The sequence below is a fragment of the Pleurodeles waltl genome, chromosome 5 (assembly GCF_031143425.1).
Source record: "Pleurodeles waltl isolate 20211129_DDA chromosome 5, aPleWal1.hap1.20221129, whole genome shotgun sequence".
Taxonomy (NCBI): domain Eukaryota; kingdom Metazoa; phylum Chordata; class Amphibia; order Caudata; family Salamandridae; genus Pleurodeles; species Pleurodeles waltl.
In genome coordinates this window covers 1,769,351,258-1,769,373,211 of record NC_090444.1, presented here as the reverse complement: position 1 = coordinate 1,769,373,211, position 21,954 = coordinate 1,769,351,258, and the positions used below count along the sequence as shown (strand labels likewise).

The following is a 21,954-nucleotide window of genomic DNA, read 5'->3' as shown; positions in this document are numbered from 1 at the left end:
AAGAGGCTTGACAGGCAATAATAGATAATACTAATGCTCTATTTGTGGTAGTGTGGTCGAGCAGTTAGGCTTATCAGAGGGTAGTGTTAAGCATTTGTTGAACACACACAAGCAATAAGTGAAAACACACACTCAATGACTTAACTCCAGACCAATAGGTTTTTATAGAGAAAAATATTATTTTTTTAATTTATTTTTAGAACCACACGATTCAGATTGCAGGTAAGTACATTAAATGTAAGGAACTTTGCATAGGTATAGTTAGAACTTTGAACCAAAACAGTAATGTACACAGTTTTTCATAAAATGGCAATAAGCTATTTTAAAAGTGGACACAGTGCAATTTTCAACAGTTCCTAGGGGAGGTAAGTACAGTTGAGTTATTACGGTAAGTAAAGCACTTACAGGTTCAGTCTCCGGGGCATAGGTAGAACACTGTTGGGGGTTCAAGTCAACCCCAAACACCCAGCACCAACAACACAGGTCCGGTCAGGTGCAGAGGTCAAAGAGGAGCCCAAATAACATGGGCGCCTATGGAGACAGGGGGTGCTCCGGTTCCGGTCTGCTGGCAGGTAAGTACCCGCGTCCTCAAAGGGCAGACTAGGGGGGTTTAGTACAGCACTGGGAGGGTGGGGGTGGGGGGGTCCCCAAGTAGGTACACAAAGCACACCCTCAGCGGCACAGGGGCGGCCGGGTGCAGTGGGCAAACAGGGCATCGGGTTTGTAATAGGATTCAATGGAGGGACCAGGGGGTCACTCAGACGTTGCCGCCATGGGCACAATGGGGCTTCTTGGGCCAGCCACCGACAGGACAAGGGTGAAGGCTGCCTGCTGGTCACTGCTGCAATGGTGGTCGGTTCTTCACAGGCCTGTGGCTGCGGGTGCAGTGCTTCTTCCAGGCGTCGGATAGCTTTGTCCCGGGCAGTTGCGGTCAGGGGGGTCCTCAGGATTTCCTCTGCAGGTGTCGTCGTGGGGGTGCAGAGAGGTCAGGTCAGCCCAGGGTGGACACGTCGTCGGAGTCACCTGGGGGTCCTCTCTGGGTCATTGGTTTCTCTGGACACAGGCCAGGGGCGTTGGGTGCAGAGTGATGGGGACTCATGCTTCAGGAGTGAGGTGGGAGTCCCTTTAAAAATGGTTTCTTCTTTCTTTGGTTGGACAGGTCCGCTGTCCACAGGAGTTCTTGATCCTTTGTCGTTGAAGGGCAGTCCTCTGAGTAGGCAAAGGTCGCTGGTGCAGGTTCTCTGAAGTTGGAGACAGGCTGGTGGGGCTGGGGCCAAAGCAGTTGTCGTCTTCCTTCTTCTCTGCTGGGATTTTAGCTAGGCAGTCCTTCTTCTTTGTAGGTCATCAGGAATCTAAATCTCTTGGTTCAGGGAGCCCTGAAATACTAAATTTAGGGGTGTGTTAGGGCTACTGCCCCTGTGGGTGGCTACACCCTCCGTGTGCCCACTCCCTCTGGGGAGGGGAGCACATTCCTATTCCTATTGGCCCTGATCCTCCAAAGCAAGTGGGAAGATTTCTCAAGGAGGGGGTCACTTCAGCTCTGGACACCTTAGGGGTGATCCTGGCTGAGGGGGTGACTCCTCCTTGTTTTTCTCATTATCCCTCTGGACTTGCTGCCAAAAGTGGGGGCTTTGTCCGGGGGCTAGGCATCTCCACTAGCTGGAGTGCCCTGGGGCATTGTAACACGAAGCCTGAGCCTTTGAGGCTCACTGCTAGGTGTTACAGTTCCTTCAGAGGAGAGGTGTGAAGCACCTCCACCCAGTGCAGGCTTTGTTTCTGGCCTCAGAGAGCACAAAGGCTCTCACCACATGGGGTCAGAAGCTGGTCTCTCAGTGGCAGGCTGGCACAGACCAGTCAGTCCTGCACTGAAGGATTGGGTAAAATACAGGGGGCATCTCTAAGATGCCCTCTGTGTGCATGTTTTAATAAATCTAACACTGGCATCAGTGTGGGTTTATTATTCTGAAAAGTTTGATACCAAACTTTCCAGTATTCAGTGTCGCCATTATGGAACTGTGGAGTTCATTTTGACAAACTTGCAGACCATATACTTAATATAGCCACACTGTACTTACAGTGTCTAAGAATGGACTTAGCCACTGTAGGAGCATATTGCTCATGCAGCTATGCCCTCACCTGTGGTATAGTGCACCCTGCCTTAGGGCTTTAAGGCCTGCTAGAGGGGTGACTTGCCTATGCCACAGGCAGTATTTTGTGTGCATGGCATCCTGACGGGGGGCCATGTCGACTTTGTTTTTTTATCCCCACCAACACACACAATCTGCAATGGCAGTGTGCATGTGTTAGGTGAGGGGTCCCTTAGGGTGGCACAACACATGCTGCAGCCCTTAGGGACCTTCCCTGGTCACAGGGCCCTTGGTACCACTGGTACCTTTTACAAAGGACTTATCTGTGTGCCAGGGGTATGCCAATTGTGGAAACAATGGTACATTTTTAGGGAAAGAACACTGGTGCTGGGGCCTGTTTAGCAGGATCCCAGCACACTCTCAGTGAAGTCAGCATCAATATCAGGCAAAAAAGTGGGGAGGGAGGGGAGAAACTGCAACAAGGAGCCATTTTCCTACACCCCGCACCAGCCCACAGGCCAGGAGACTCAGCCAAAGCTGTGAGAGTCTTCCTAGTCTGTCAGGCGAGGAAGAGTAGGGAAAACAGGCTGGTTTGTTGCAGGGCCTACTCTACCTTACATCCTCCTGTTCAGGTCATTCCCTCTGGGGAACTGGCCTACTTCCACAGTGATAGGACCCAGTCTGAATTGCCTCTTGTCTGTGTTTTTAGTGTCTTCACCCATTTTTATTTTGGGGTTAGAGGTATCCACCTCCGCTAATCTTATTTTAGCCAGGGTCACCCCTAGCTAACCCAAAGAGGTTACCCACAGCTGGAGGAACCCCACCATGACCGACAGGGTCAGGGGGCCTAACTTGCTATTCGGCATGGGGTCAGACCACCATGCCAAGGACAGTGCAGCCATAAAGGCTAACACCCAGCAGAGGCCACTGACAGCTGTCAGTGCCCAGAGCCACACCTTTAGCTCTTCACCAACAAGGGAAGGGGCTATGTTACAGGCTTCTTTGGGTTCAGGGTGCCTGGCTACTGTGGTAGAGTGGAGGGTAGCTACATCTTGTAGTAAACACCCTCCTTCCACTCTTTCCTCTGTTAGCTGAGGAGCCACCCACTCATGCTTAACAGTTGCCTGACCAGTCAGAACTTCTTGCAGGTCATGTTGGACTTTACCAGTGCCACTTTTGGAGTTTTCCCCTACTGGAGCAGAATCTCCTGGGCTTACTGGAACCTTGGCTAAAGGTTGTCCACCTTTCCTGCACTGTTTTCTCTTTTTTCTCTTCTGGGGCTTACCTTTAGACACTGCAGGGGCAGTACCTCCAGAATCCTTGGGAGAGGGCTGGTACTGGACCAGTTCATCTTTTGGACACTGACTAACCTCTGGGTAGTCATTCCCAAGGAGACAATCAAGGGGGAGGTCTGTACTGACTACCACCCTTCTCCAGCTAAACATCCCACCCACTTCTAGGGGCACTAAAGCCACAGGCCTACTAGTGACCTTGTCTGGGCTAACCCTTACTCTGGAAGTCTCACCTGGGATGTACTGGTTTGAGAGCACCAGCCTGTCATGTACAATAGTGTGACTGGCACAAGTGTCTCTCAGGGCAGTGGGTGGGATTCCATTCACCAGTAGGTGGTGGAAGTGTCTACTTCCTTCTGGAATCTCCAGCTCACCTGTTGGGCCCTTTCTCCAGTTGAAGGCTATGAGGACCTCCTCATCTGAGGAGTCATCCCCAGTGGCTACACTGGTAACCCCTGGGATTTTGCTAGGGTGTTTGTTTTTGGGACAAGAAGTGTCCTTGGTGTGATGCCTTGTCTGTCTGCAGTTGTTGCACCATGCTTTAGTGGCATCCCAGTTTTTACCCTGGTACCCACTTTTGTTTTGGGATGTGTCTTGGGGCCCACCGACCTGGACAGGTTTTTGGGGCCTACAGAGGACTCTTTTTCTTTACTTCTAAGCGTGTCACCTACTTTCTCCTGGGGACACTTTGTAACCCCCTTTCTTTTGGTCACCCCCAGTGGAAGTCCTGGTTGCCCTAGTCTTGACCCAGTGGTCCGCCTTCTTTCCCAATTTTTGGGGAGAAATTGGACCTAGGTCTACCAGATATTGATGCAACTTTTCATTGAAACAGTTACTTAAAATGTGTTCTTTTATAAACAATTTATGAAGCCCATCATAGTCATGCCCTTCATTTCCAGTTACCCAACCATGCAGTGTGTTCACTGAGTAGTCTACAAAATCAACCCAGGACTGCCTCGAGGTTTTGTGAGCCCCCCAAACTTAATTCTATACTCCTCAGTGGTGAATCCAAAGCCCTCAATCAGGGTAGCCTTCATGAGGTCATAGAATTCTGCATCTTTACCAGAGAGTGTGAGGAGTCTATCCCTACACCTTCCAGTGAACATTTCCCAAAGGAGAGCTCCCCAGTGAGATCTGTTTACTTTTCTGGTTGCACAAGCCCTCTCAAAAGCTGTGAACCACTTGGGGATGTCATCACCATCTTCATATTTCGTTACAATCCCTTTGGGGATTTTAAGGGTGTCTGAATACTCTCGGGGCCAGATGCAGGAAACGTTTAGCGAGTCGCAAACGGCAAAAAGTGCCGTTTGCGACTCGCTAAACGCATTTCCCTATGCAGAAATGCATATTGCGAGTCGGGACCGACTCGCAATATGCATTTCAGAATCGCAAATAGGAAGGGGTGTTCCCTTCCTATTTGCGATTCGGAGTGGAATGCAATACCATTTGCGACCGCATATGCGGTCGCAAAGGGTATCGCAGTTACCATCCACTTCAAGTGGATGGTAACCCACTCGCAAATTGGAAGGGGTCCACATGGGACCCCTTCCACTTTGTGAATGGACCCAAAATAATTTTTTCAGGGCAGGTAGTGGTCCAAGGGACCACTACCTGCCCTGAAAAAATACCAAAACTAAAGGTTTCGTTTTTTTTTTTAAGTGCAGCTCGTTTTCCTTTAAGGAAAACGGGCTACATTTAAAAAAAAAAAAACTGCTTTATTGATAAAGCAGTCACGAACATGGAGGTCTGCTGACGACAGCAGGCCTCCATGTTTGCGAGTGCCTAGACTCGCTATGGGGCTGCAATTTGCGACCCACCTCATTAATATTAATGAGGTGGGTCATTGCGACCCCATAGCGAGTCGCAGACAGTGTCTGAGACACCGTTCTGCATTGGAAATTGCGACTTGCAATTTCCAAATTTGCTACATCTGGCCCTCAGTCCCTAGTTATTTTGTTGCTGCCACCATTTATGGGTTCTAAACCCATTTCTTTCGATCCCTTTCTATAGCTAGGAGCTGTTTCTCCAAAGCTAATCTTTTGGCCATCCTTGCTAAAAGGATGTCCTCCTCATTAAGGATGCCCTCAATGTTTCACAGAGGAACTGTACTCCCCTGTGGAAGAACCAGTCTCTGAGTCTGATTTGTGGGAACAGGGGTCTTGGAACCCTGGTCTCCCTAGTTAGGGTATGAGGGGGGTTCTACCTCCTCATCCCCAACTTCTTCCCCATCTGAGGGGAGGTCTTCCCCTTCAGTAGGGTGGTACCTAGTGTACTCTGCCAAGAGCTCCTGGAGCTTGACCTTGGTAGGGTTGGACCCAGTTTTGATGTTTCTTAACTTACAGAGGGACCTTAGCTCTGTCATCCCTAGATGCAGATAAGCGGTGAGGTTGAGTTCCATCATCATATTCTCTGAGTTACTCATTATGTCTCTAAAAGTTGGGATTACTTTTTAAGAAACTAAAAACTACTTCTAGTACTTACTTAAATCCTAACTTTTACAAAACTTTTAAACTTAAAAAGAGATGCTAACAGTGACTTACACAAGGCCCTAGCAGGACTTTGAAAAAGTTTGAAAAATAGTCAAAATTCAAAAATCAATTTGCTAATGACAATTTTGGAATGTAGTCGTGTGATCAGGTAGTGGCTGAGTAGTCCAGCAAATGCAAAGTCTTAGACCCTACTGCTGATCCACCAGTGTAGGAAGCTGGCTCTGTATATACTATGTCAAAATGAAATATAGTGTGCACAGAGTCCAGGGGTTTCCAAAGAGGCTTGACAGAGGTAATAATAGATAATACTAATGCTCTATTTATGGTAGTGTGGTCGAGCAGTTAGGCTTATCAGAGGGTAGTGTTAAGCATTTGTTGTACACACACAAGCAATAAGTGAAAACACACACTCAATGACTCAACTCCAGACCAATTGGTTTTTATATAGAAAAATATTATTTTGCTAATTTATTTTTAGAACCTCAACTTTGAACCAAAACAGTAATGTACACAGTTTCCATAAAATGGCAATAAGCTATTTTAAAAGTGGACACAGTGCAATTTTCAACACTTCCTGGGGGAGGTAAGTACAGTTTAGTTAGTACAGTAAGTAAAACACTTACAAGTTCAGTCTCCGCGGAAAAGGTAGCCCACCATTGTGGGTTCAAGTCAACCCCAAACACCCAGCACCAGCAACACAGGGCCAGTCAGGTGCAGAGGTCAAAGAGGAGCCCTAATAACATGGGCGCCTATGGATACAGGGGGTGCTCCGGTTCCGGTCTGCTGGCAGGTAAGTACCCGCGTCCTCGGGGGGGCAGACCAGGGTACTTTAGTAGAGCACTGCAGGGGCCCCAAGTAGGCACACAAAGCACACCCTCAGCGGCACAGGGGTGGCCGGGTGCAGTGGGCAAACAGGGCGTCGGGTTTGTATTAGAATTCAATGGAGGGACCCAGGGGTCACTCAGACATTGCAGCCTAGGCACAGGGGGGCTTCTTGGGCCAGCCACCAACTAGGCAAGGGTGTGGGCCGCCTGCTAGTCACTGCTGCACTGGTGGTAGGTTCTTCACAGGCCTGGGAGCTGCGGGTGCAGTGCTTCTTCCTGGTGTCGGATATCTTCGTCCCGAGCAGTTGCGGTCAGGGGGGTCCTCTGGATTCCCTCTGCAGGCTTTGTTGTGGAGGTGCAGAGAGGTCAACCCAGGGTGGACACGTTGTCGGAGTCGCCTAAGGGTCCTCTCTGGGTCATTGGTTTCTCTGGACACAGGCCAGGGGCGTCGGGTGCAGAGTTATGGGGACTCACACTTCAGGAGTGAGGTGGGAGTCCCTTTAAAGATGGTTTCTTCTTTCTTTGGTTGGACAGGTCCACTGTCCACGGGAGTTCTTGATCCTTTGTCATTGCAGGGCAGTCCACTAAGTCGGCAGAGGTCGCTGGGCCCACAGGGTGCGTCGCTGGTGTAGGTTCTCTGAAGTTTGAGACAGGCCGGTGGGGCTGGGGCCAAAGCAGTTGTCGTCTTCCTTCTTCTCTGCAGGGTTTTTCAGCTAGGCAGTCCTTCTTCTTCGTAGGTCATCTCTAATCTAAATCTCTTGGTTCAGGGAGCCCTTAAATACTAAATTTAGGGGAGTGTTAGGGCCAGGGGGCAGTAGCCAATGACTACTGTCCCTGAGGGTTGCTACACCCTCCGTGTGCCCACTCCCTCTGGGGAGGGGAGTACATTCCTACCCCTATTGGCCCTGATCCTCCAAAGCAAGATGGAGGATTTCACAAGGATGGGGTCACTTCAGCTCTGGACACCTTAGGGGTGGTCCTGGCTGAGGGGGTGACTCCTCCCTGTTTTTCTCATCCCTCTGGACCTGCCGCCAAAAGTGGGCTTTGTCCTGGGGCTGAGCATCTCCACTAGCTGGAGTGCCCTGGGGCATTGTAACACAAAGCCTGAGCCTTCAAGGCTCACTGCTAGGTGTTACAGTTCCTGCAGGGGGAGGTGTAAAGCACCTCCACCCAGTGCAGGCTTTGTTTCTGGCCTCAGAGGGCACAAAGGCTCTCACCCCAGGGTGTCAGAAACCCGTCTCTCAGTGGCAGGCTGGCACAGACTAGTCAGTCCTGCACTGAAGGATTGGGTAAAATACAGGGGCATCTCTAAGATGCCCTCTGTGCGCATTTTTTAATAAATCCAACACTAGCATCAGTGTGGGTTTATTATTCTGAAAAGTTTGATAAAAAAAAAACTTCCCAGTATTCAGTGTAGCCATTATGGAACTGTGGAGTTCGTTTTGACAAACTTCCAGACCATATACTTCATCATCTTCATCATCATTAGCTTTATTTCGGTATTAAAAATACCATAAAAGCACATCCTACAATACACTTATTAAAATTAAAATAAATAAAGCCATGTATTAAAACGCTACACTTTAAAACGTTCTGCCTATGAAATGTTTAAAACAAGTAATACAATGATATTGAAAGATAAAAAAAAAAGTATAAGAATGTTAGCGATTGGTATCAATTATTCCCTATAAAAAATGGCATTTCCATTATTATCTATAAACATACACTTATTTAGAAAGTGCCTTTAAACGTTTTGCTCTTACATGCCAAATTGCATCTAAGAATCTGGCCAGCACACATGCCACTATACCATGGGTATTCGTTTTGCATATCTTAAGAGCTAAAAGCCGATTATTGAGGCCCATGGATCTGCAGAGAGGTATAATCCATTGAATCCGTTGTTTATCGTATGCGGAACAATGGGATAATACATGCGCAATACATTCTGGTGACCCACAGCCCATAGGGCATAGGTCGTGTTGGGGATCCTGTTGAGACCATCGACAGGTAAAGGTGCGTAGTGGTAGCGATCCCAGCCTAAACCTGATATAAAGTGCACGCGCTCGAGGGGATAAGATCAGGACCATGTAATTTTCAAATTCGTAATGGCATTTGACTGATGTAAACTGATCTGTCAAGCTGAGCGGAGACACCTCAGCCAATTTGTCTACTTTCAGTTTTAACCAGTATGTGTCCTTGACAACTCCCAGACCATATCCTTAATATGGCCCCACTGTACTTACAATGTCTAAGAATAGACTTAGACACTGTAGGGGCATATTGCTCATGCAGCTATGCCCTCACCTGTGGTATAGTGCACCCTGCTTTAGAGCTGTAAGGCCTGCTAGAGGGGTGACTTACCTATGCCACAGGCAGTATTTTGTGGACATAGCATCCTGAGGGGGATGCCATGTCGACTTTGTCTTTTTCTCCCCACCAACACACACAATCTACAATGGCAGTGTGCATGTGTTAGGTGAGGGGTCCCTTAGGGTGGCACAATATATGCTGCAGCCCTTAGGGACCTTCCCTGGTCACAGGGCCCTTGGTACCACTGGTACCTTTTACAAGGGACTTATCGGTGTGCCAGGGGTGTGCCAATTATGGAAACAATGGTACATTTTTAGGGAAAGAACACTGGTGCTGGGGCCTGGTTAGCAGTGTCCCAGCACACTCTCAGTGAAGTCAGCATCAATATCAGGCAAAAAAGTGTGGGGGAGGAGAGTTAACTGCAACAAGGAGCCATTTTCCTACATTGAGCATTTTAGAGACCTAGAATTGGTAATATTAGTAGGCTTCACTTGCTTGTGCATTAGATTCCTTTGGCAAAGTGTTAGAAATGGGGTCTTTGGTTGGCAGTCAGGTTACCCCCGTCCAAGCAAGGACCCTCTCTCTAGTCAGGGTAAGTCACACACAATCCAAATTATCCTGTGCCCACTACCCCCCTGGTAGCTTGTCACTGAGCAGTCAGGCTTAACTTAGAAGCCAATGTGTAAAGTACTTTTACTATAAATCATGTAATAACACAGTATAACACCACAAAAATACACCACACAGTGTTTAGAAAAATATGGAATATTTATCTGATTAAATGCAGGTCAAAACGATCAAGATTTGATAAGTATACGTTGAGATATCACTTTAGAAAATTATAAAAAGAGTCTTTAGTTCTTAAAAAAAGCAACAAGTGTCTCTTGCAAGCACAAAGTACCTGGTTTGCGTTCAAATTCTCCGCAAGGGACCGCAGAGGAGGAGATGTGTGGAAAACGGGGAGGTGTCCGTCGGTTTCGCCGGGCGCACACAGACAATGTGTCGATAATTTGCCACACAGGGAAGACTTTGCGTCGATTTCCAGCACGCTGGCTTGTATCCTCTTCGGGTCGCGGGATATCTGGATGCCCCGGGGACGATGCAGAGAAATCCTGGGCGTGCAGGACAAAGTCACAGGAGCTGCGTCGATCCAGTGGGCGATACGGGGAAATTTCTGTCATACGGCAGGTGCTGCGTTGATTCTTCTCAGGAAGTCGGGTTGCGTCGTTCCGGCTCAGCTACGAGGCGATCCAGTGGGGCATGCGTCGAAGTTCCGGTCGCAACGTTGGTGCTGCGTCGATCTCAACTCGGGGAGCCGGGCTGCGTCGTTCCGGTTCAGCGTGCAGTGATTTTCTCACTGCGATGCAGGGTGTGCATCGTTTCTGGCAGGCGGTGTGTTGAATTTTCGCTGCACAAGGAGTTCTTTGCAGGATGAAGTCTTTTTGGCCCTGAGACTTCAAGGAACAGGAGGCAAGCTTTATCGAAGCCCTTGGAGAGCACGCCTCAGCAGAGCCAGAGGGCAGCAGGGCAACAGCAGGGGAGCAGTCCTTTGCAGAAAAGCAGTCAGGTGAGTCCTTTGAGCAGCCAGGCAGCTTCTCTTGGCAGGTTGCAGGTTCTGGACTTACAAGTAAATTAAATAAGCCAATTGGGTATGAGCCAATATCACCATGTTTTAGGGAGAGAGCATATGCACTTTAGCACTGATTATCAGTGGTAAAGGGTGCAGAGTCCTAAAGCCAGCAAAAATGAGGTCAGAAAAAGAGGAGGAGGAAGGCAAAAAGTTTGAGGGTGACCCTGCAAAAATTTCCAACACAAAGCTTCCCCAAAGTTGCCAAAAAAGAGAGGACTAAGGTGAAAGACATAGGCCCTCATTGTGACCCTGGCGGTCTTCAGCCCACCAGGGTAAAGGTGGCGGTTTCACAGCCAACAGGCTGGCGGTGAAGACCTCTGCCAACCCGCCACATCTCAACTCATACCTGATGACGCAGAAACAAAGGTTTTACATTTATTAGCGCATAAACGTAGTGCTGCAATAATCAAGTGTGACTTTAACCGAACTAATAAAGATTGTACGGGGACAAATGTGCCCTCAGAGTAGTTCGCCAACATTTATAAGCGTGCTTTATATAACGTGATGTATTAGAATTGTACTAATCTGACATAACCGTAAACGTGTGCCATGATTTGCTTGTTTGAAATGTTTTAACGTAGCATAACTTTAGTGGAGGCTTCGGCCTAGTTGCCTTGTCTCACGGTTTAGATGCTCGTGTTTTCCTAATGTGTTAAATAAACGTGTATTCTTGCTTGAAGCTGTACTTTTCCAGTGAGATCGGTTCACATGCTTATCTTTAAGGTTTCGTGCCAGCCTGGCATCTTCTTCTTTGCTCCAAGGTCAATCTGCAGGTGCAGACAATGGAAGCTCTGAAAGTGAGTTAATTGGTAAAATATGTTGCAACTTACGTTCCCGACTCCAAGGATAATGTATGCCTAGGTAGAAGCTTGTGAATTGTTGTTTTTGATTGGACAATTTGAAGCCAACCTATGAACCCTCCAATGGAAGACCCTACTGGATTTGAACTGTTGTTTATTTAAACCTGGTGCACAAGAAGAAAGCGGCCATTTTCCATTGCAGCCATTGCGGACATTATTATTGCCATTACAGCCATTACAGCCATTACCCGCCATTTGCAGGACATTGCGGCCATTATGGCCCATCTTGCCGACCTCGTCATTTTGCCATCTTCTACGATGCCAATTGATGTTCGATGAGACTTTGATGCTTTCTCTAATCGAGAGAAAGAGACTTTAAGTAATTCTCGCCCTAGAGACTTTAACTTTGATTTGCCCCTTTGCATAAAGTAGTAGTTTTGTCCTTTTATCTTGCCGCTGTGAGGCAATTGCCCCGTCCACCCTGCCCCTTTGCCCCGTCCCATGCTGATCGAAACCGGTACCTGTGAGACGAAGACTTCCTTGAATGCTGATTGAATTGGGTAAATATGAAAGGAAAATGTACAATTGCATTGTGTTTCTTTTTAGGTAACCAACTGCTGATTTTTGATAAGAGCCCTAGTTAGGAGTTTTCCAAATCAATGTTACTAAATTGTTTTTGCATGAAATCCCACATGCAGATGCTAATTTGAGGTTAGATGAGGATTCATTTGATGCACGATGCAATTTGAGACCTTGTTATGCTGACTAATGTATGCAATTAGCTCATTACAGATTATAGTTTTAGTGGTTTGCGTTGCTATTATCGAATGCATTGTTATTCAAATGCTGCATAGATTGCATCTTTTTCGCCGTTGTGGACAGCTATTAATGTTCATTTACATATATCATTTGGTGTTGAGACACATTTATATCGTGCTAGCTTTGTTAATATAGGGAAATAAATTCATTAACTTTGAATGAACTGGTGTGGTTATTCATGGCCGAAAGGTCATGGTTCGCCGAAATGTTTTCTGGATTAATTGTGAAGTGTTATGTTGATCAGGGCATTGCTTATGTTCGTTATTGATTATTGATTTGATTAAATTTGACTAATCTCGGGTGAAGAGAGCCCCACTTGGTCAAAAGATTCATCGACCCAAGAGCGTCCAGATACAGGTAATTTATTAGGTCGGAACGCTCTATCAGTAGATGGTAGCAGAGGATGGTTTCGCCCTTTGGGACCCCCACTCGAGAGGTAACGGTTTCGCCCTTTGGGACCCACTCGAGAGGTAACGGTTTCGCCCTTTGGGGACCCCACTCGAGAGGTATATGGTGTTGAATTGAAGGTTGCGCTCTTTGAGACCCCACTCGAGAAGTATATGGTGTTGAATTAGATTTTTCTTGGGTAAAACAGATTGAGAGAATGATGATGCCCTAAGTCCCCCGCGACTTTCCAGGGATCTCAGAGCTTGCGAATGGAGAGAATGGAGGTGTGAAATCGGCGTTGGCGGTACTAGTGACGGTATGAGTGAAGTCAGGATTTTGCGCTTGCACAGCTTATTGCCGCAGATTGTTTGAAAAGGTTGCGAGGATTTTAGAGAATAGCGGAGGTGCGACTCCGAGTGTGAGAGTAGGGAAGTCGTCGAACTTCATGTGCATGTGGCGCTTTGTGCAGAAAAAGGTCCACGTGGTTGTTGTTGTTGAGACGGGCCCTGCGAGGTCAAGAGACTCCGGAGTATGTTGAAAAGTGTATGAGACACTTGTTTTATGTTGTGGTCTGGTCGGTTTAATAGGTTGACCGGGTGTGGTCAACGAGTCGGTACGTGTGTTAAGGGAGTGAAAGAAAACTTCGACTTCGGGCTTTGACAAATTCTAAGTGCACTAGAATAGATCATTGACAAGTTGAGAGCAGAGTCTGCGGGTCAGAATTTGCTTGCGAAAGTGGGGACCGAGAAAGATGGAATAACTGCCGAGGCTAGTGAAAAATCCCTAAGGTCCTGAAGCGATTGTGTTACCCTTCCTGTAGTAAACCGACAGATCTGTTTCATTATTATTTGGTTGCTCGCGATACATGCTAGAAGTTGTTACGAGAGGAGCTGAGTGAAGGAGGACAAGCCGCGAGGCTTTGTCAGCCGCAGTGTGTGTGAGTGTGACGTCAATAGGAGCCGCGCTGGGATAGGTTGGTTGCAGAGAAGGGTCGCGCACGGATTGGACGCAGTCCGTGGGGCTCGATTGGAAGGGGAAAGGCAAGCGAAGAGTATTCCGGGAATTAAAGTCACTTATTGATTACAAATTTTGTGAAATAAAAGACGAGAAAATGAAATTTTTTAAAGCATTAAAGAGTGCGATGAAGGGGGAGTCTTACATTAAAGCGAGGGTAGGAGAGAAGACGCCACCCGAAGGTACACCAGCTTACATTGTAATGGAGGAAAGGGGGGTAGCTCCGTGCCTTTGGCTAAAGCAATGGCACAAGCTGACAGAGAGACATGGGAGCGTAGCGTTCCCGATCCATGGGACATTCAATATAAGGATCCTAGAGAATTTGAGATTCGCGATGTACGACATGAAGGTACCTCCAAGGCCAGCACAGTTTGAGGCTCTAGCGATTTGGGAACTAATGGCTAGACAGCAACAGCAAAAGAAGTTCGAGGCCTGGATAAGAAAGGTAGAAAAGACACTAGCGGACGCTAGGTGGGATAATGCACAGAAGGTGTGGAGGTCAGATATATTGCAGGGGATAAAATTGTTTCCCGCAATTGCTAAGGAAGAAGAGGCGACAGGCAAGAAAGCTACCTGTAAGACAAACAGGAGGTGTTCCAAAGATAGAGAGGACGAGGAAAAGTTAAGGAGAGAAGACGAGTCAGAGGATGAGGAGTTCATCATGCAATTGCTGAACGACCGTCCACCACCTTATGCAGAGAATGAACAAGGTCCAAGTACCAGTTCTGCCCCTCCGGCACCGGTACAGAATAATGAAACTCCAAATTCAGAAACGCCATCGGGATCTAAGGACCCGAGTTTACTGTTCACCCCGCAGATACCGCAGGTTAGGAGAATATATCCAGATATGCCTATATTGAAAACAGCAGAAAATTATCAGCCGCAGGTCCCAAGGTACTACAGCAGTGACAACAGTACGGGAATGATTCTAGATCCAACCGTAATGGGAGTACAGAATGGTCGCAACCCAACATTGGCACAAGCTGAATCAACCCAGCTTTTGATGCCTCAAAAGCAGATGCAGGGGGGAACCGCACATGCTCAGATGACGGGGAGTCAGACGGGCATGCCGGCAATGATGACCCATAGTGTGGGAATGAACATGCCTCAGAACCTGGGGAATGGACAGAACCCAGATGCGATATCCCTACCCATTACTGTAGGTCCACCGGTACCTTTGTACATTCAGCCTAACTCAGGTATGAGCGGTCAAGGATCAGTGGTGCAGAGTGGGACGGAAAGGAGGTGCATAGAAAACACTCCAGAGACAACTCCGATAGCGGCTCTGCCAACTGGATCTGGGTCCTTGATGGAGTTTAGTCCCATATGTGCTCAGTCAACAGTGGTGAGGTCGAGTCCCCCACTGATGATACCGCTATCATCGAACACTGAAAAGTTGCCGCAACCATCAATGGCAGTCGATGTGAATGCTACACTGATGGGGTTGAATGCGCAACAGCTGACACAGTGGTTCAACAGTCTGAATTCCACACAAAGCTCAGCCAGTGGGAAGGAAGAAGACTATCTGAATAGGGTCAGGTTGAACATGGAAGCAGAAGAATTGGTGGAAGGGACTATGGGTTTGAATAGGTTAGAGTCCTACTCGGAAGAAGAGCTGAGGTATCTATGTCCCAGGATTACGAGAGAAGTGAACAAGGTACATAGAAGGTTGAAAGAAATAGCTGACAAAAACGGGGTTGAGATAGACAAGACAAAACACTTGAGCAGGAGCTATAGATTGGATTTCAGGACCACAGACTTTGAACACATGAGGTCAGCAGGCATGAAAATGCACCTTAGAGAATTGCTGCAGAGTGCACAAGTGTGGAGGTGCTTAGACAAATGGGAAAGCAGATGGGCAAAGAAAAAGGAAAAGAAGAAAGACAGTGTCCCAGAGCACAACGAGAAAAGACCACAGAGTAGTGATGCAATAACCATGTTACCAATGAGGAAGACAGCAGGGGGAAAATTAATACATGTACCGTGGCACAGAAGCGACATTCAGTCTTTTACGGATGATTTTCCCAAACTGAGAGAGAAACCGATTGAATGGTATCAACAGACTGATAGGTTTGTGAAGCTTGCAAAATGTCTTTGGGAAGACCTGAACACCCTCTTTGAGATTGTGGTTCCGGCAGATTTGTGGGAAGACTGCAAAAGGGCTGTAGGTTGGCCGACAAGTGAACCAGAGAGAGACAGGGATACGGGTGCACCATCACCTATGGTAATGAGCTTGTACTATAAGGTGATTGAGCATTTGAAGACGAAGGTTGCCGCGAAAAATGTGGATTGGCAGAAGATTGATCGAACTGCCCAAGAGGCTAAAGAGTCGATTCATGGTTACTATGAGAGGTTGTTGAAGGCGTTCAAGAACTACAGTGGCACGGAAACAATAGAGGCGAGGGACATGCTTCATTTTGTGTTTAGATTTGTGGAAGGGCTGAGACCAGAGATAAGTCAGATGATAAAGACGCATTTGATTTGTTGGCAGTCGAAACCGATTGATGAGGTGTTGAATTATGCGAAATACTGTAGCGACGAAATTGAAGTGAAACAGAAAAGGTTGAAAGAGAAAGTGATGATGATGCAACTTAAAGCAGCTCAGACAGGTTTGCAAGGGTTGCAAGGGTTCCAACAGCAGATGCCGCAGCCGCAGGGAAACATGGTGTTTCAGCCACAGGCGAGAGGCAGAGGCAGAGGAGGCTTTGGGAGTAATGGTCCGGATTTGAACACTGTTGCGATTCCGAATGGTGTGCAGGCAATGAAAAGGGTGATGCCGTGTCACGTGTACGGAATCGTCGGACATTGGAAACGCGAGTGCCCGATGGTGGTGCAGGAAGGTGCAGGTGTTGGTCAGCAAAACAATGATGTCAATGCATTCCAGACAATGAGGGGACCGAAAATGAGAGGTCCAAACCCAAATTTTCAGACCATAAATCAGCTGCAGGGATTACAGCCCATGCAGCCGCAGCAGATGCAGATGCCCCGTATGCAGATGACGCAAATGCAGCCAATGCAACAGCAGTTTCCCATGGTACCTAATCAGCAAATGCAAATACCTTTGGCACCAGTGAGTCAGCAGCAAGTGATGGTTCCTCCACAGGTCTCGGGTCAGGTGATGAATACAAATGGCACAGTACAACAGTTCCCATTACACAGTGAGAATGGAATAAACAATGTATGGGAGAGTGAAAGTTCAGATGAGGAAGGAAATTGTGTGCTTGCAGCATCCTTGGAAGTTGATCAAAAGGGTCCGTATGTGGAGGGAACAGTTATGGGTCATTGTGTTTCATTCTTGGTTGACACAGGAGCCACACGTTCAACTGTTAGGAGCATTGAAGTACCAAATTTGCCACTCTCAGGGAGAACAGTTCAAGTAGTGGGAGTAGCAAACAGGCACCTGACGAACCCAATCACAGATCCAGTACAAGTCAGAATTGGTAACTATCAAGGGTCACATAGTTTTGTGGTATGTGACTCAAGCCCGATAGCACTGTTAGGGAGAGACCTATTGTGCAAATTGGGATGTTCGATTATGTGTTCGAATGATGGAATTAGAATTCAGACGAGCAGTGATGGGGAAGAAGAGGACAGTGTAGAAGGGGATGAGATGGAAACTGTCGATGAAGAATATCCTCTGATTAACCTTTTTCCGATGATAACTGAAGAAGATATTCCAGCTGAATTACGGGAAACAGTCGGAAAGGAAGTGTGGGATATGACAGGAAAAGAGGTGGGATTGGTGAAAGGAGTGGAACCAGTGAAAGTGACCGTAAAACCCAATGTAACCTTTCCCCAGACCCCACAATACCACATGGCACAAGACACCCTCATGAAAGTCGCCCAACTCATTGACGAGTTTGTAAAACAAGGAGTACTGAAAGAAGTGTTAAGCAGTCCATGTAATTCACCAATCATGGGACTAATAAAGCCGAGTGGAAAGGTCCGAATCGTGCAGGACTTGAGGAAAATAAATGAAATCATAATTAAATGCTGCCCTGTAGTACCGAATCCAGCTGTGATAATGTTTCAAATCCCTTGCGATGCCGAGTGGTTCTCAGTCATCGACTTGTCACAAGCATTCTTTTCGGTGCCTCTTCATGAGGACAGCCAATTTCTCTTTTGTTTCAAATTCTTAGACAGAGTTTACAGTTGGTGTCGAATTCCTCAAGGGTTTTCGGAGTCACCGTCAATTTTCAATCAGATTCTAAAGAAAGACTTGGAAGCGTTAGAATTGCCATTCGAGTCAACCCTAGTACAGTACATTGATGACTTACTGATTGCATCTAAGACAGAAAGTGGCTGCACAGCCGACACCATTGCTCTACTGAACCATTTGGGAAGGAATGGACACAAGGTGTCTCCTTCAAAGTTGCAGTTCTGTCAGAAGAAAGTGAAATACTTGGGTCATCAAATAGAGAAAGGGTCACGGAGAATAATGAAGGAAAGAATAACAAGTGTACTTCAAATGAGTCCACCAAAGACAAGGAGGGAGGTGAGGAAGTTTTTGGGGATGGTGAGCTACTGTCGCCAGTGGATTCCCAACTTCTCAACTCTAGCAAAGCCTTTACTGAAACTGACCCAGAAGGATGCCTTGGATGAAATTGAGCTGAAAGGAGATGAGATGGATGCTTTTATTGAATTGAAAGAATGCATGTGCAGGGCTCCAGCTTTAGGTATGCCTGATTACACAAAGCCTTTCACATTGTTTTGTCATGAACGTGATGCATGTTCTTTGTCTGTCTTGACCCAAGCCCATGGTGGCATAAACAGACCAGTAGCGTATTTTTCAGCTACTTTGGATCCGGTCGCAGCAGCACTGCCAGGGTGTTTGCGCGCCGTAGCAGCAGTTGGTATCAGCCTCACTCAGAGTGAAGGAATAGTGATGGGACACCCATTAACAGTCATGGTCCCTCACTCAGTTGAGATACTTTTGACCCGCTCCCGAACGCAACGCATGACTGGAGCAAGACTCACAAGGTATGAAACAATAATTCTGGGCTCACCGAATGTGCAGCTGAAAAGGTGCACTACGTTGAATCCAGCAACCTTGCTTCCCGGTGAAAATGCTGAAGTTGAGAACGCTGAAGACGTCGAGCACGATTGCCTTCAGGTGACTGAATTTTGCACAAAACCCCGACCTGACATTAAGGATACTAAGCTTGATGAAAATGACCAAATTGTTTTTGTTGATGGTTCATGTCTAAGAGATGCATTGGGAATTTTGAAAGCAGGATATGCTGTATGTACTGTAACAGGTGTCTTGGAAGCGTCCTGGCTTCAAGGAGTCTATTCCGCACAAGTAGCAGAGCTTGTAGCCCTTACAAGAGCATGCCAACTGTCTACATTGATGAAGGTTACCATTTACACTGACAGTCAGTACGGGTTTGGAATTGTGCACGACTTTGGGCAACTATGGTCACAGAGAGGTTTCCTGACCTCTTCAGGGTCCCCAGTGAAAAACGGGGAGAGAATAAGGGAATTGTTACACGCCATTCAGATGCCAGCCGAAATTGCAGTGGTAAAGTGTAGTGCTCATACAAAAGGACAGGACTATGTTTCCCTGGGAAATGCATATGCGGATCAAGTCGCAAGATTTTGTGCCTTGAACTGTATATTGCTCAGGGATGAATGGAATTTGATAAGTGAACCAGAACTCGAACCAGCTGAAGCATTTGCCTTGAAGGTCGTGGATACAATGGATGAACTAAAAGCATTACAGAATAGCGTCAGGGAGGATGAAAGAGCATCCTGGATTAAGTCACAATGTACAAGGAGACCAGATGAGTTATGGGTTTCAAATGAAGGAAAATTTGTTTTACCAAATAGTCTCTTATCGCAGCTAGCGCGGTTCTATCATGGGCAGGCTCACCTAGGGAGAGATGCCATGATAAGATTGTTCAAAACTGATTGGTTTAACCCCAGATTCCGTCAAGTTGCAGAAGCAGTTTGCCATCGTTGTGTCATTTGTCAGCAGATGAACCCAGGAAAGGGAACGGTTGTGAACATGAGCCACATTGGCAGGGCGAGTGGCCCGTTCAGCAGAATGCAGATGGACTTTATTGAGATGCCTGTGCATGGAGGTCTGAAGTATGTGTTGGTGATTGTGTGCATTTTTAGTCACTGGATTGAAGCATACCCCACACGTAGAAATGACAGCCTTACAGTTGCAAAACTATTGTTGAGGGAGTTGATACCACGTTTCGGATTCCCGATCTCTTTAGAATCAGATAGAGGAAGTCACTTCAATAATGAGGTGATAAAGTTACTTTGCGCAGCGCTGGACATTGAGCAGAAACTGCATTGTAGCTATCGCCCTGAAGCCTCAGGACTGGTGGAACAAATGAATGGTACACTGAAATCAAGAATGGCGAAAATATGTGCATCGACAAATTTGAAATGGCCTGACGCATTGCCTTTGGTGTTAATGTCAATGAGAAACACCCCTGACAGAAAGACTGGATTGTCCCCGCACGAAATTCTCATGGGCAGGGCCATGAGACTTCCTGCAGTTCCCGTAAACGCGCTTTTGAATATTACAGATGATATGGTGTTAGACTACTGCAAAGGTCTGGCTGACGTGGTTCGCTCTTTCTCTCACCAGGTGGAAGCAACCACCTTGCCACCGATCCAAGGTCCAGGACACACACTGAAAGCAGGTGACTGGGTCGTGATAAAGAAGCACGTGAGGAAGTCGTGTCTGGAACCCCGTTGGAAAGGCCCTTTCCAAGTGATCCTGACGACCACTACCGCTGTGAAGTGTGCGGGAGTTCCCAACTGGATCCACGCCAGTCATACAAAGAAAGTGTTGTGTCCCACAGATGAGGAAGTTGAAGCGCTGAAACTGCCAGTACCTGATAACAAAGTGCCGAGCGCTGAGACAGAGCAAAACAGAACTAGAAGCGAACAGGCAGAAATAGAGGAGAGAGAAATATTCTCTGAGGACGAAACAACCGATTCACTTGGGGAAGACCAAGGAGAAACCTCAGACAGCGACGAAGCAGCTGAAGGTAACAAAGAGCCTGAAGCAGCTGAAAGTGACAAAGAGCCTGAAGAAAGTAACGGTGACAAAGGGCTCGAAAGAGGTGAAGAAGCAGGAGAGCCTGATCAGAGGAGGGCTTTCCCAGAAGCAGACGGTACAGAAAAAGAAAAGGAAAACCTGATTGACTCCCCAGAAGGAGGGGACAAGGCAGAACAGAACGAAACTGTTCAAACTTCCTCAGAAGAGATCGCAGGTCCATCAAGTGGACACAGTGCAAAGAGAAGACCAAGTATATCACCAGTAAAACTAAGAACTAGAGAAACGTTGAACGACAGTAAAGGGCCAAGAGTGAAAGAGAAAAGAAAGGAAGTGTCTGTCGTGGTACCAACATCAAGTGAAGAAAAAGACTTGGCCAAAGAGGAAAGTACCAGTGAGGCAGAATCAAAGAGAGATGTAAAATTGAAAAGGAAAAAGATACCAAACAGGAGATATTCCGGTCCAGAATGGGCATATGTAGTCAATGACGATTGGACCGACGAATTTGTATCTCTTAGCCTCGAGAACGAAGAAGAAGAGATACCAATAGAAAAGAAAAGTTTTATGGACACTATTGATTGAAAAACTGATAAATGACATTGCTTGCTATAATCTAACGTGATACAACCAGCTGAGACATTGCTGAACCGGATGAGACATTTGCTAACTTGATAAGACTTTGATAACCTGATTGACTCTTAAACCCGATTTGAGACAACGTTGCTAACTGATAAAAGACTGAGTTATTGCCGAATTGAGACAAATGCTGCTAACCGATAAGTGACTGGGCTCCTGAAGAAAACTGTGTGAACATTGCGCTCGTTCAGCTTTGTAACTAATTGCTAAATCGTTTCTTTATAAGTGCTTCTAGCTCTCTGATTCTATACAGATCATGACTAAGTACGCTACACAAAACAGTAGAGTGAAATATTGTAAATATGCGTGTATAGGCTTGATAACTGCATGTGTACTAATAATAATGGCAATAGTGCTTGCAACGCGTGGTAAGGGTGAGAATGAGAAAATTGATGCTTCTACTTCTGCTCCTGTTACTGTCACTGAACTAACCGCATTGAAAAGACTAGAATTAGATGAGAGACACTTGCATGATAAGAAGGAACTTTCGTATAATGTTTTCTATCGCCTACTAACAGAATATGTTGAGACTATGGATGCGAAAGATTGTTATGTGTGTACACAGATACCGACATCGGTAACGGAAGGGGTGACTTATCACCACATGCCTCTTACATATGGGATTACATGTAGTTTAGTAACTTCTAG

The 21,954-nt window shown here is 46.8% G+C and overlaps 1 protein-coding gene across 1 annotated transcript in view; it reads left to right on the top strand.

Moving 5' to 3' along the window:
- DNAH14 (dynein axonemal heavy chain 14) overlaps positions 1 to 21,954 on the top strand; it is a 923,784-nt gene that overhangs the window by 340,843 nt on the left and 560,987 nt on the right. The gene's annotated exons all lie outside the window — the stretch shown is intronic.